Below are 12,108 nucleotides of genomic sequence, written 5' to 3' on the forward strand. Positions count from 1 at the left end.
ACGTTCTTGCGTTCGTTTCTTGTGTATTATTTGAAAAATAAAATTTCCAATTACTTGCCATATAGCAGCAGGCATAACAAAAACTCTGTTTTAAAATTTACAAACAAAACCCGCCAAAATTCTACTTAATTACACCGTTTTACCATAAACCGTGCCAAATGTTTTTCAAAGTTAAAACTGACTACCGTACTTTTAAAGGATTTTATATGTAAGTATATATACATATTCCTTACGCTGACTGTCTGTCTTAATGTCGGCCTTACTTAAGTCATGCAACTTTTAGAGGTTTGCAAGGACGAGTTACTCAGAAGTCATTAAGAGTAAAGAAATAAATAAATTGTATTTGGAAGCATAAAATAATGTATTGTAGAGCAGGTCACACTTATCTTTAGAAACATATTTCTTGGAAATTAACTTCATTGAATTTCTTTTAATATTTAACACTTTTTTAAAAGGAATTTCCTAAAAATGCCGAAAAATACTTTCTATATTAAAATTTCATAAAAAGAGAGGAAAAATTAGTAAAGATAATAATGAACTTTACGATAGTCGGAGACTTGAGTTGATCATCAATTAAATTCTAGTCGAAGAGTTGAGTTGATCAACAACTCTAGAAAAGACCATCTAGTCACCAACTAGCACAGAGTTATGTGAAACTGTAGTTGATCACCAATTTTGCACTTGTCTAAAGTTGATCAATTCCACGCTAGTTGGTGACAAGAGTTGATCATCAACTCTACTTTAGTAAGAGACTAGAGTTGATCATCAACTCTACTTTAGTAAGAGACTAGATTTGATCATCAACTCTAATCTAGAAAGATACTAGAGTTCATCATCAACTCTTCTCTAGTAAGAGTAAAGTTGATCAATAACTCTGACTAGAGTTGATCATCAACTCTACTCTAGTAATAGACTAGAGTTGATCGTCAACTCTACTTTAGTAAGAGACTAGAGTTGATCATCAACTCTACTTTAGTAAGAGACTAGAGTTGATCATCAACTCTACTTTAGTAAGAGACAAGAGTTGATCATCAACTCTACTCTAGTAATAGACTAGAGTTGATCATCAACTCTACTTTAGTAAGAGACAAGAGTTGATCATCAACTCTACTCTAGTAATAGACTAGAGTTGATCATCAACTCTACTTTAGTAAGAGACTAGACTTGACCATCAACTCTACTTTAGTAATAGACTAGAGTTGATCATCAACTCTACTTTAGTAAGAGACAAGAGTGATCATCAACTCTACTCTAGCAATAGACTAAAGTTGATCATCAACTCTACTTTAGTAATAGACTAGAATTGATCATCAACTCTACTTTATTAAGAGACTAGAGTTGATCATCAACTCTACTTTAGTAATAGACAAGAGTTGATCATCAACTCTACTCTAGTAAGAGACTAGAGTTGATCATCAACCGAGACTAAGTCGATTATCAACTCTACTCCAGCCAGAGACTAGAGTCGATATTAAATCTACTCTAGTCAGAGACTATAGTTGATCATCAACTCTAGTCAGAGACTAGAGTGATTATCAACTCAACTCTAGTCAGAAACTAAAGTTAACATCAACTCTACTCCACTCAGAGACTAGAGTTGATTATCAAACTATACTCTAGTCAGAGACTAGAGTTGATTATCAACTCTACTCTAGTCAGAAACTAGAGTTGACAACAACTCCACACTCGTCAGAGACTAGAGTTGATCATCAACACTACTCTAGTCAGAGACTAGTAGTCAAGACTAGAGTTGATCATCAACTTTAGTCAGAGACTAAAGTTGACATCAAATCTACTCTAGTCAGAGACTAGAGTTGATCATCAACTCTACTCTAGTCAGAGACTAAAGTTGACATCAACTTACTCTAGTCAGAGACTAGAGTTGATCATCAACTCTACTCTAGTCAGAGACTTGAGTTGATCATCAACTCTTCTCTAGTCAGAGACTAGAGTTGATCATCAACTCTACTCTAGTCAAAGACTAGAGTTGATCATCAACTCTACTCTAGTCAGAGACTATAGTTGATCATCAACTCTACTCTAGTCAGAGACTAGAGTTGATCATCAACTCTACTCTAGTCAGAGACTATAGTTGATCATCAACTCTACTCTAGTCAGAGACTAGAGTTGATCATCAACTCTACTCTAGTCAGAAACTAAGTTGACATCAACTCTACTCTAGTCAGAGACTATAGTTGATCATCAACTCTACTCTAGTCAGAGACTAGAGTTGATCATCAACTCTACTCTAGTCAGAGACTAGAGTTGATCATCAACTCTACTCTAGTCAGAGACTAGAGTTGATCATCAACTCTACTCTAGTCAGAAACTAAAGTTGACATCAACTCTACTCTAGTCAGAGACTAGAGTTGATCATCAACTCTACTCTAGTCAGAGACTAGAGTTGATCATCAACTCTACTCTAGTCAGAGACTAGAGTTGATCATCAACTCTACTCTAGTCAGAGACTAGAGTTGATCATCAACTCTACTCTAGTCAGAGACTAGAGTTGATCATCAACTCTACTCTAGTCAGAGACTAGAGTTGATCATCAACTCTACTCTAGTCAGAGACTAGAGTTGATCATCAACTCTACTCTAGTCAGAGACTAGAGTTGATCATCAACTCTACTCTAGTCAGAGACTAGAGTTGATCATCAACTCTACTCTAGTCAGAGACTAGAGTTGATCATCAACTCTACTCTAGTCAGAGACTAGAGTTGATCATCAACTCTACTCTAGTCAGAGACTAGAGTTGATCATCAACTCTACTCTAGTCAGAGACTAGAGTTGATCATCAACTCTACTCTAGTCAGAGACTAGAGTTGATCATCAAGTCAGAGACTAGATCATCAACTCTACTAGTCAGAGGACTAGAGTTGATCATCAAGTCAGAGACTAGAGTTGATCATCAAGTCAGAGACTAGAGTTGATCATCAAGTCAGAGACTAGAGTTGATCATCACTCTACACTAGTCAGAGACTAGAGTTGATCATCAACTCTACTCTAGTCAGAGACTAGAGTTGATCATCAACTTACTCCAATCAGAGACTAGAGTTGATCATCAACTCTACTCTAGAGACTAGAGTTGATCATCAACTTACACTAGTCAGAGACTAGAGTTGATCATCAACTCTACACTAGGAATAGACTAGAGTTGATCAAACTCTACTACTAGGAATAGACTAGAGTTGATCATCAACTCTACTCTAGGAATAGACTAGAGTTGATCATCAACTCTACTCTAGGAATAGACTAGAGTTGATCATCAACTCTAGTCTATTCTAGAGTAGAGTTGATGATCAACTCTAGTCTATTCCTAGAGTAGAGTTGATGATCAACTCTAGTCTATTCTAGAGTAGAGTTGATGAACTCTAGTCTATTCCTAGAGTAGAGTTGATGATCAGCTCTAGTCTATTCTAGTGTAGAGTTGATGATCAACTCTAGTCTCTGACTAGTGTAAAGTTGATGATCAACTCTAGTCTCTGACTAGAGTAGAGTTGATGATCAACTCTATCTCTGATTGGAGTAGAGTTGATGATCAACTCTAGTCTCTGACTAGAGTAGAGTTGATGATCAACTCTACTGACTAGTGTAGAGTGATGATCAACTCTAGTCTTGACTGATGATCAACTCTAGTCTCTGACTTGATGATCAACTCTAGTCTGACTTGATGATCAACTCTAGTCTCTGACTAGAGTAGAGTTGATGATCAACTCTAGTCTCTGACTTGATGATCAACTCTAGTCTGACTAGAGTAGAGTGATGATCAACTCTAGTCTCTGACTAGAGTAGAGTTGATGATCAACTCTAGTCTCTGACTAGAGTAGAGTTGATGATCAACTCTAGTCTCTGACTAGAGTAGAGTTGATGATCAACTCTAGTCTCTGACTAGAGTGAGTTGATGATCAACTCTAGTCTCTGACTAGAGTAGAGTTGATGATCAACTCTAGTCTCTGACTAGAGTAGAGTGGAGACAACTCTAGTCTCTGAACTAGAGTAGAGTTGATGATCAACTCTAGTCTCTGACTAGAGTAGAGTTTGATGATCAACTCTAGTCTCTGACTAGAGTAGAGTTGATGATCAACCTAGTCTCTGACTAGAGTAGAGTTGATGATCAACTTAGTCTCTGACTAGAGTAGAGTTGATGATCAACTCTAGTCTCTGACTAGAGTAGAGTGATGATCAACTCTAGGTCTGCGGACTTAGAGTAGAGTTGATGATCAAACTCTAGTCTCTGACTAGAGTAGAGTTGATGTCAACTTTAGTTTCTGACTAGAGTAGAGTTGATGATCACCTCTAGTCTCTGACTAGAGTAGAGTTGATGATCAACTCTAGTCTCTGACTAGAGTAGAGTTGATGATCAACTCTAGTCTCTGACTAGAGTAGAGTTGATGATCAACTATAGTCTCTGACTAGAGTAGAGTTGATGTCAACTTTAGTTTCTGACTAGAGTAGAGTGATGATCAACTCTAGTCTCTGACTAGAGTAGAGTTGATGATCAACTATAGTCTCTGACTAGAGTAGAGTTGATGATCAACTCTAGTCTCTGACTAGAGTAGAGTTGATGATCAACTATAGTCTCTGACTAGAGTAGAGTTGATGATCAACTCTAGTCTTTGACTAGAGTAGAGTTGATGATCAACTCTAGTCTCTGACTAGAGAAGAGTTGATGATCAACTCAAGTCTCTGACTAGAGTAGAGTTGATGATCAACTCTAGTCTCTGACTAGAGTAAGTTGATTGTCAACTTTAGTCTCTGACTAGAGTAGAGTTGATGATCAACTCTAGTCTCTGACTAGAGTAGATTTGATGTCAACTTTAGTCTCTGACTAAAGTTGATGATCAACTCTAGTCTTTGACTACTAGTCTCTGACTAGAGTAGTGTTGATGATCAACTCTAGTCTCTGACGAGTGTGGAGTTGTTGTCAACTCTAGTTTCTGACTAGAGTAGAGTTGATAATCAACTCTAGTCTCTGACTAGAGTATAGTTGATAATCAACTCTAGTCTCTGAGTGGAGTAGAGTTGATGTTAACTTTAGTTTCTGACTAGAGTTGAGTTGATAATCAACTCTAGTCTCTGACTAGAGTTGATGATCAACTATAGTCTCTGACTAGAGTAGATTTAATAATCGACTCTAGTCTCTGGCTGGAGTAGAGTTGATAATCGACTTTAGTCTCTGTTGATGATCAACTCTAGTCTCTTACTAGAGTAGAGTTGATGATCAACTCTTGTCTATTACTAAAGTAGAGTTGATGATCAACTCTAGTCTCTTAATAAAGTAGAGTTGATGATCAATTCTAGTCTATTACTAAAGTAGAGTTGATGATCAACTTTAGTCTATTGCTAGAGTAGAGTTGATGATCAACTCTTGTCTCTTACTAAAGTAGAGTTGATGATCAACTCTAGTCTATTACTAAAGTAGAGTTGATGGTCAAGTCTAGTCTCTTACTAAAGTAGAGTTGATGATCAACTCTAGTCTATTACTAGAGTAGAGTTGATGATCAACTCTTGTCTCTTACTAAAGTAGAGTTGATGATCAACTCTAGTCTATTACTAGAGTAGAGTTGATGATCAACTCTTGTCTCTTACTAAAGTAGAGTTGATGATCAACTCTAGTCTCTTACTAAAGTAGAGTTGATGATCAACTCTAGTCTCTTACTAAAGTAGAGTTGACGATCAACTCTAGTCTATTACTAGAGTAGAGTTGATGATCAACTCTAGTCAGAGTTATTGATCAACTTTACTCTTACTAGAGAAGAGTTGATGATGAACTCTAGTATCTTTCTAGATTAGAGTTGATGATCAAATCTAGTCTCTTACTAAAGTAGAGTTGATGATCAACTCTAGTCTCTTACTAAAGTAGAGTTGATGATCAACTCTTGTCACCAACTAGCGTGGAATTGATCAACTTTAGACAAGTGCAAAATTGGTGATCAACTACAGTTTTCACATAACTCTGTGCTAGTTGGTGACTAGATGGTCTTTTCTAGAGTTGTTGATCAACTCAACTCTTCGACTAGAATTTAATTGATGATCAACTCAAGTCTCCGACTATCGTAAAGTTCATTATTATCTTTACTAATTTTTCCTCTCTTTTTATGAAATTTTAATATAGAAAGTATTTTTCGGCATTTTTAGGAAATTCCTTTTAAAAAGTGTTAAATATTAAAAGAAATTCAATGAAGTTAATTTCCAAGAAATATGTTTCTAAAGATAAGTGTGACCTGCTCTACAATACATTATTTTATGCTTCCAAATACAATTTATTTATTTCTTTACTCTAATGACTTCTGAGTAACTCGTCCTTGCAAACCTCTAAAAGTTGCATGACTTAAGTAAGGCCGACATTAAGACAGACAGTCAGCGTAAGGAATATGTATATATACTTACATATAAAATCCTTTAAAAGTACGGTAGTCAGTTTTAACTTTTGAAAAACATTTGGCACGGTTTATGGTAAAACGGTGTAATTAAGTAGAATTTGGCGGGTTTTGTTTGTAAATTTTAAAACAGAGTTTTTGTTATGCCTGCTGCTATATGGCAAGTAATTGGAAATTTTATTTTTCAAATAATACACAAGAAACGAACGCAAGAACGTGCAACTAGAATTTCAGCCGACATTTTGTTTTGAGTTGGAAAAATTCTCCTTCCCTATACCTGGTTGCCTGGCTGCCTGGCATTCGTATATTCTAATGACGGTGTGATATTTATGACAATGTGCGAAGGGCCTTTTGTTTAGTGTCCTTTTATAGTGGCTCATAAAACAGCCTACTAATCCGCCCTAGTAACTAGTATTATAGATCGCGTTTTCAATTTGCGTTTGTTTTGTCTTTTGTTTAACAAACCATCATAAATATTTTCCTTTTTCTATCTGCAATTCAAAGATCAGTATTTCATTTACATTAAAAGGGTTTTTTCCCCGTCATCATTATTATCACTTACTACTTAGTAGGGCACAAAAAACTTAGTCTCTCACTAAGCTTATACTTACCTAAGTACTTTGTACTTGGTTACTTAGTAAGTATTTATGTAGCTATTATATTTTTATGACCATTTTATAATTAGTGAAATTGTCCTTCTTATTGTGATGGACTCAACAATAATATTGTTTGTAAACAATGCTCAGATTAAGGAATAAAGCAAAGTATTATATTAAACTATGGATCATCTTAATGACCTTAACCCGCACTGAATTGAATTGAATTTATGTTTCGTTTATCAATGGTTATTTCAAACCAATTCATTGTTAATTCAATGTTTGAGTTAATGTTTCGTGGAATGAAGCTTTGGATTCTACATTTTCTAATTTATTCTAAAATTTGATTTGTTGTTTTTGTGAAACTACTATTAAGGTCTGTCCGTTTTTGGTTAATTTAGGCGTCACGCACACTATTTTGAACCCACTAATTATTGAAATAACAACATTATTCAGTAAAAATAACAATTGTTTGTCGACTCTACTCTATTTAGGGCCAATATTTAGGTGAAAGATTAGCGATTAAATTAAAATTAATCCTCGAAAGATGTTTTTGAGTACTAAATTAGTTAATTTTGTTTGCAAGTTTAAGCGCCCAATGGAGGTGATTTAATCTTATGCACGAAATGCAAAAGTGTAAACAGCTGATGCAAAAAAATTAATACATTTTTTATAAATATAAACATTAAAATGTTCTATTATTAATTAGTATAAATTATGGACACTTCAAAATGCATTTCTTGTTTTTAATTTAAGTTTTCATTAATTTTCATATTAAATTTACAATTGTCTTTTTGTTTTTTATAAAATATGCATTGTTTTGATAACAAACAGTGAAGTTTTCTGTTGTTTTGTATGGCAACACTGCGAAGTTTAATCTTGTACTCAAAAACATCAAAGGGGATTAACATAAGATTAAATTTATTTTTAGATTAATTCATCTAATTATTAATTGGCATTTGATTACCATCTCAAAAACCCGTTCTTAGAGACTATATTTGATCATCAACTCTACTCTAGCAAGAGAATACAGATGATCATCAACTCTACTCTAGTCTATAGACTAGAGTTGATCCTCAACTCTATTTTAGTCAGATATAAGATTTGATTATCTACTCTACTCTAGTCAGAGACAATGTTGATCATCAACTCTACTCTAGTCAGAGACTATAGTTGATCATCTACTCTACTCAAGTCAGAGACTATAGTTGATCATCAACTCTACTCTAGTCAGAGGCTATAGTTGATTATCAACTCTACTCTAGTCAGAGACTATAGTTGATTATTAACTCTACTGTAGTCAGAGACTATATAGTTGATTATTAAGTTGATCATCAACTCTACTCTAGTCAGAGACTAGAGTTGATCATCAACTCTACTCTAGTCAGAGACTAGAGTTGATCAGCAACTCTACTCTAGTCAGAGACTAGAGTTGATCATCAACTCTACTCTAGTCAGAGACTAAAGTTGATCATCAACTCTACTCTAGTTAGAGACTAAAGTTAATCATCAACTCTACTCTAGTTAGAGACTAAAGTTAATCATCAACTCTACTCTAGTCAGAGACAATGTTGATTATCAACTCTACTCTAGTCAGAGACTATAGTTGATCATCTATTCTACTCTAGTCAGAGACTATAGTTGATCATCAACTCTACTCTAGTCAGAGACTATAGTTGATCATCAACTCTACTCTAGTCAGAGACTAGAGTTGATCATCAACTCTACTCTAGTCAGAGACTAGAGTTGATCATCAACTCTACTCTAGTCAGAGACTAGAGTTGATCATCAACTCTACTCTAGTTAGAGACTAAAGTTAATCATCAACTCTACTCTAGTTAGAGACTAAAGTTAATCATCAACTCTAGTCAGAGACAATGTTAATCAACAACTCTACTCTAGTCAGAGACAATGTTGATTATCAACTCTACTCTAGTCAGAGACTATAGTTGATCATCTACTCTACTCTAGTCAGAGACTATAGTTGATCATCAACTCTACTCTAGTCAGAGACTATAGTTGATCATCAACTCTACTCTAGTCAGAGACTATAGTTTATCATCAACTCTACTCTAGTCAGAGCCTAGACTTGATCATCAACTCTACTCTAGTTAGAGACTAAAGTTAATCATCAACTCTAGTCAGAGACAATGTTGATCATCAACTCTACTCTAGTCAGAGACTATAGTTGATCATCTACTCTACTCTAGTCAGAGACTATAGTTGATCATCAACTCTACTCTAGTCAGAGACTATAGTTGATTATTAACTCTACTCTAGTCAGAGACTAGAGTTGATCATCAACTCTTCTCTAGTCAGAGACTATAGTTGATCATCAACTCTACTCTAGTCAGAGACTATAGTTGATCTTCAACTCTACTCTAATCAGAGACTATAGTTGATTATCAACTCTAAACTAGTCAGAGACTAGAGTTGATCATCAACTCTACTCTAGTCAGAGACTAGAGTTGATCATCAACTCTACTCTAGTCAGAGACTAGAGTTGATCATCAACTCTACTCTAGTCAGAGACTAGAGTTGATCATCAACTCTACTCTAGTCAGAGACTAGAGTTGATCATCAACTCTACTCTAGTCAGAGACTAGAGTTGATCATCAACTCTACTCTAGTCAGAGACTAGAGTTGATCATCAACTTTACTCTAGTCAGAGACTAGAGTTGATCATCAACTTTACTCTAGTCAGAGACTAGAGTTAATCATCAACTCTACTCTAGTCAGAGACTAGAGTTGATCATCAACTTTACTCTAGTCAGAGACTAGAGTTAATCATCAACTCTACTCTAGTCAGAGACTATAGTTGATCATCTACTCTACTCTAGTCAGAGACTATAGTTGATCATCAACTCTAGTCAGAGACTAGAGTTGATTATTAACTCTACTCTAGTCAGAGACTAGAGTTGATCATCAACTCTACTCTAGTCAGAGACTAGAGTTGATCATCAACTCTACTCTAGTCAGAGACTAGAGTTGATCATCAACTCTACTCTAGTCAGAGACTAGAGTTGATCATCAACTCTACTCTAGTCAGAGACTAGAGTTGATCATCAACTTTACTCTAGTCAGAGACTAGAGTTGATCATCAACTTTACTCTAGTCAGAGACTAGAGTTAATCATCAACTCTACTCTAGTCAGAGACTAGAGTTGATCATCAACTCTAGTCAAGTCAGAAACTAGAGTTGATCATCAACTCCAATCAGAGACTAAAGTTGATCATTAACTCTACTCTAGTTAGAGACTAAAGTTAATCATCAACTCTAGTCAGAGACTAAAGATGATCATCAACTCTACTCTAGTCAGAGACTAAAGTTGATCATCAACTCTACTCTAGTCTTTATGAAAGTACTTTTTGGTAACTTTTCGTTGCTCAATTGGTACGCTTTACAATTTTCTATAAAATTGATCCTGAATGATTGAATATGAACCTATTTAAAGAACATTTTCGTTCAGGAACACAGAAGCTTAAAGACGAAAAGGTGTATATCGTCAGAGCCGCTATCTCCATTAGAGATAGCTTCTCTGTTTCAATCGGCATATATTTACAGTCTATATTTATTGACAAGAATCGTATTTGCCATTGCCTTTATGATTAATCACATGCATTAAACATACATACATATATGTATATATAAGTAACAAGATGTCATCATTAACTGAATGAAATGGAGATTGCGACCTTTGTTTCTACACCCGCAATACCCTTATTTTCATAGATTTTTCTTAATTTATAACACTTTTTATTATAACAAATATAGTAGGGAAATGTCGGAAATAAGTTTCATTCACTGGTATAACTAGTTTGGGACAATTTTCTTCAAACAGGGTGATTTGAAAACTAATATTTTAACAGTTATACATTTCATAAATGGTTGTTGAATTAACTAAATTGGTTTTTATTTGTCGTTACCATTTGTGACTATTAAATTTAAAAAAAATTAAATTTATTCAGCAATAGATGGCAGTATCACGCAAGCCCACTTCACACGCTCACATTTTATGTACGTAAAGTCTAATGGAAAAGTAAAATAAAAATCCATCCGTACGACAAAAAAGAGAATAAAATTCGGATGATTTAATTTTTTGCTTTTAATATATAGAATAGATTTCAGACTAGACTATAGACTAGACTATAGACTAGACTATAGACTAGACTATAAACTAGACTATAAACTAGACTATAAACTAGACTATAGACTAGACTATAGACTAGACTATAGACTAGACTATAGACTAGACTAGACTAGACTATAGACTAGACTATAGACTAGACTATAGACTAGACTATAGACTAGACTATAGACTAGACTATAGACTAGACTATAGACTAGACTATACTATAGACTAGACTATAGACTAGACTATAGACTAGACTATAGACTAGACTATAGACTAGACTATAGACTAGACTATAGATTAGACTATAGACTAGACTATAGACTAGACTATAGACTAGACTATAGATTAGACTATAGACTAGACTATAGACTAGACTATAGACTAGACTATAGGCTAGACTATAGACTATACTATAGAGTAGACTATATGGAATAGTCTAAGAACTTGCCTTTAGACAAGTCTATAGACTAGACTATAGACTAAACTATAGACAAGACTAGTTGCAGGCAAGACTAGACTATATACTAGGCTATAGTCTAGAGTGAAGACTCGACAAGAGTCTAGCTATAGACCAGACTATAAGTTAGGCTATAGTCCAAAGTGTAAACTCGACAAGACTGATTAAAGGCTAGAATATAGAATAGACTATAAGCTAGAATATAGACTAGACTAAACTGTAGGCTAGACTACAGACAAGACTAGATTATAGACTAGACTATAAACTTGACTATGGACTAGACTATAGACTAGAATATGGACTAGACTATAACTAGACTAAAGACTTTACTATAAACTATATGCTAGAGTATAGATTATGTATAGGCTTAACTATAGACTATAAACTTAACTGTAGGCTAGACTAGAATATAGACTAGACAAAAAACTAAAGACTAGACTATAGTCTAAACTATAGACTAGACTATAGAAAAGACTATAGACAAGACTTTAGACTAGACTAAAGACAAGAATAAAGACTAGACTATGGACTAGCCTAT

The sequence above is a fragment of the Lucilia sericata genome, unplaced genomic scaffold, assembly GCF_015586225.1.
Source record: "Lucilia sericata isolate MDLA Ls3-8-SP2 unplaced genomic scaffold, ASM1558622v1 Contig000347F_arrow, whole genome shotgun sequence".
Taxonomy (NCBI): domain Eukaryota; kingdom Metazoa; phylum Arthropoda; class Insecta; order Diptera; family Calliphoridae; genus Lucilia; species Lucilia sericata.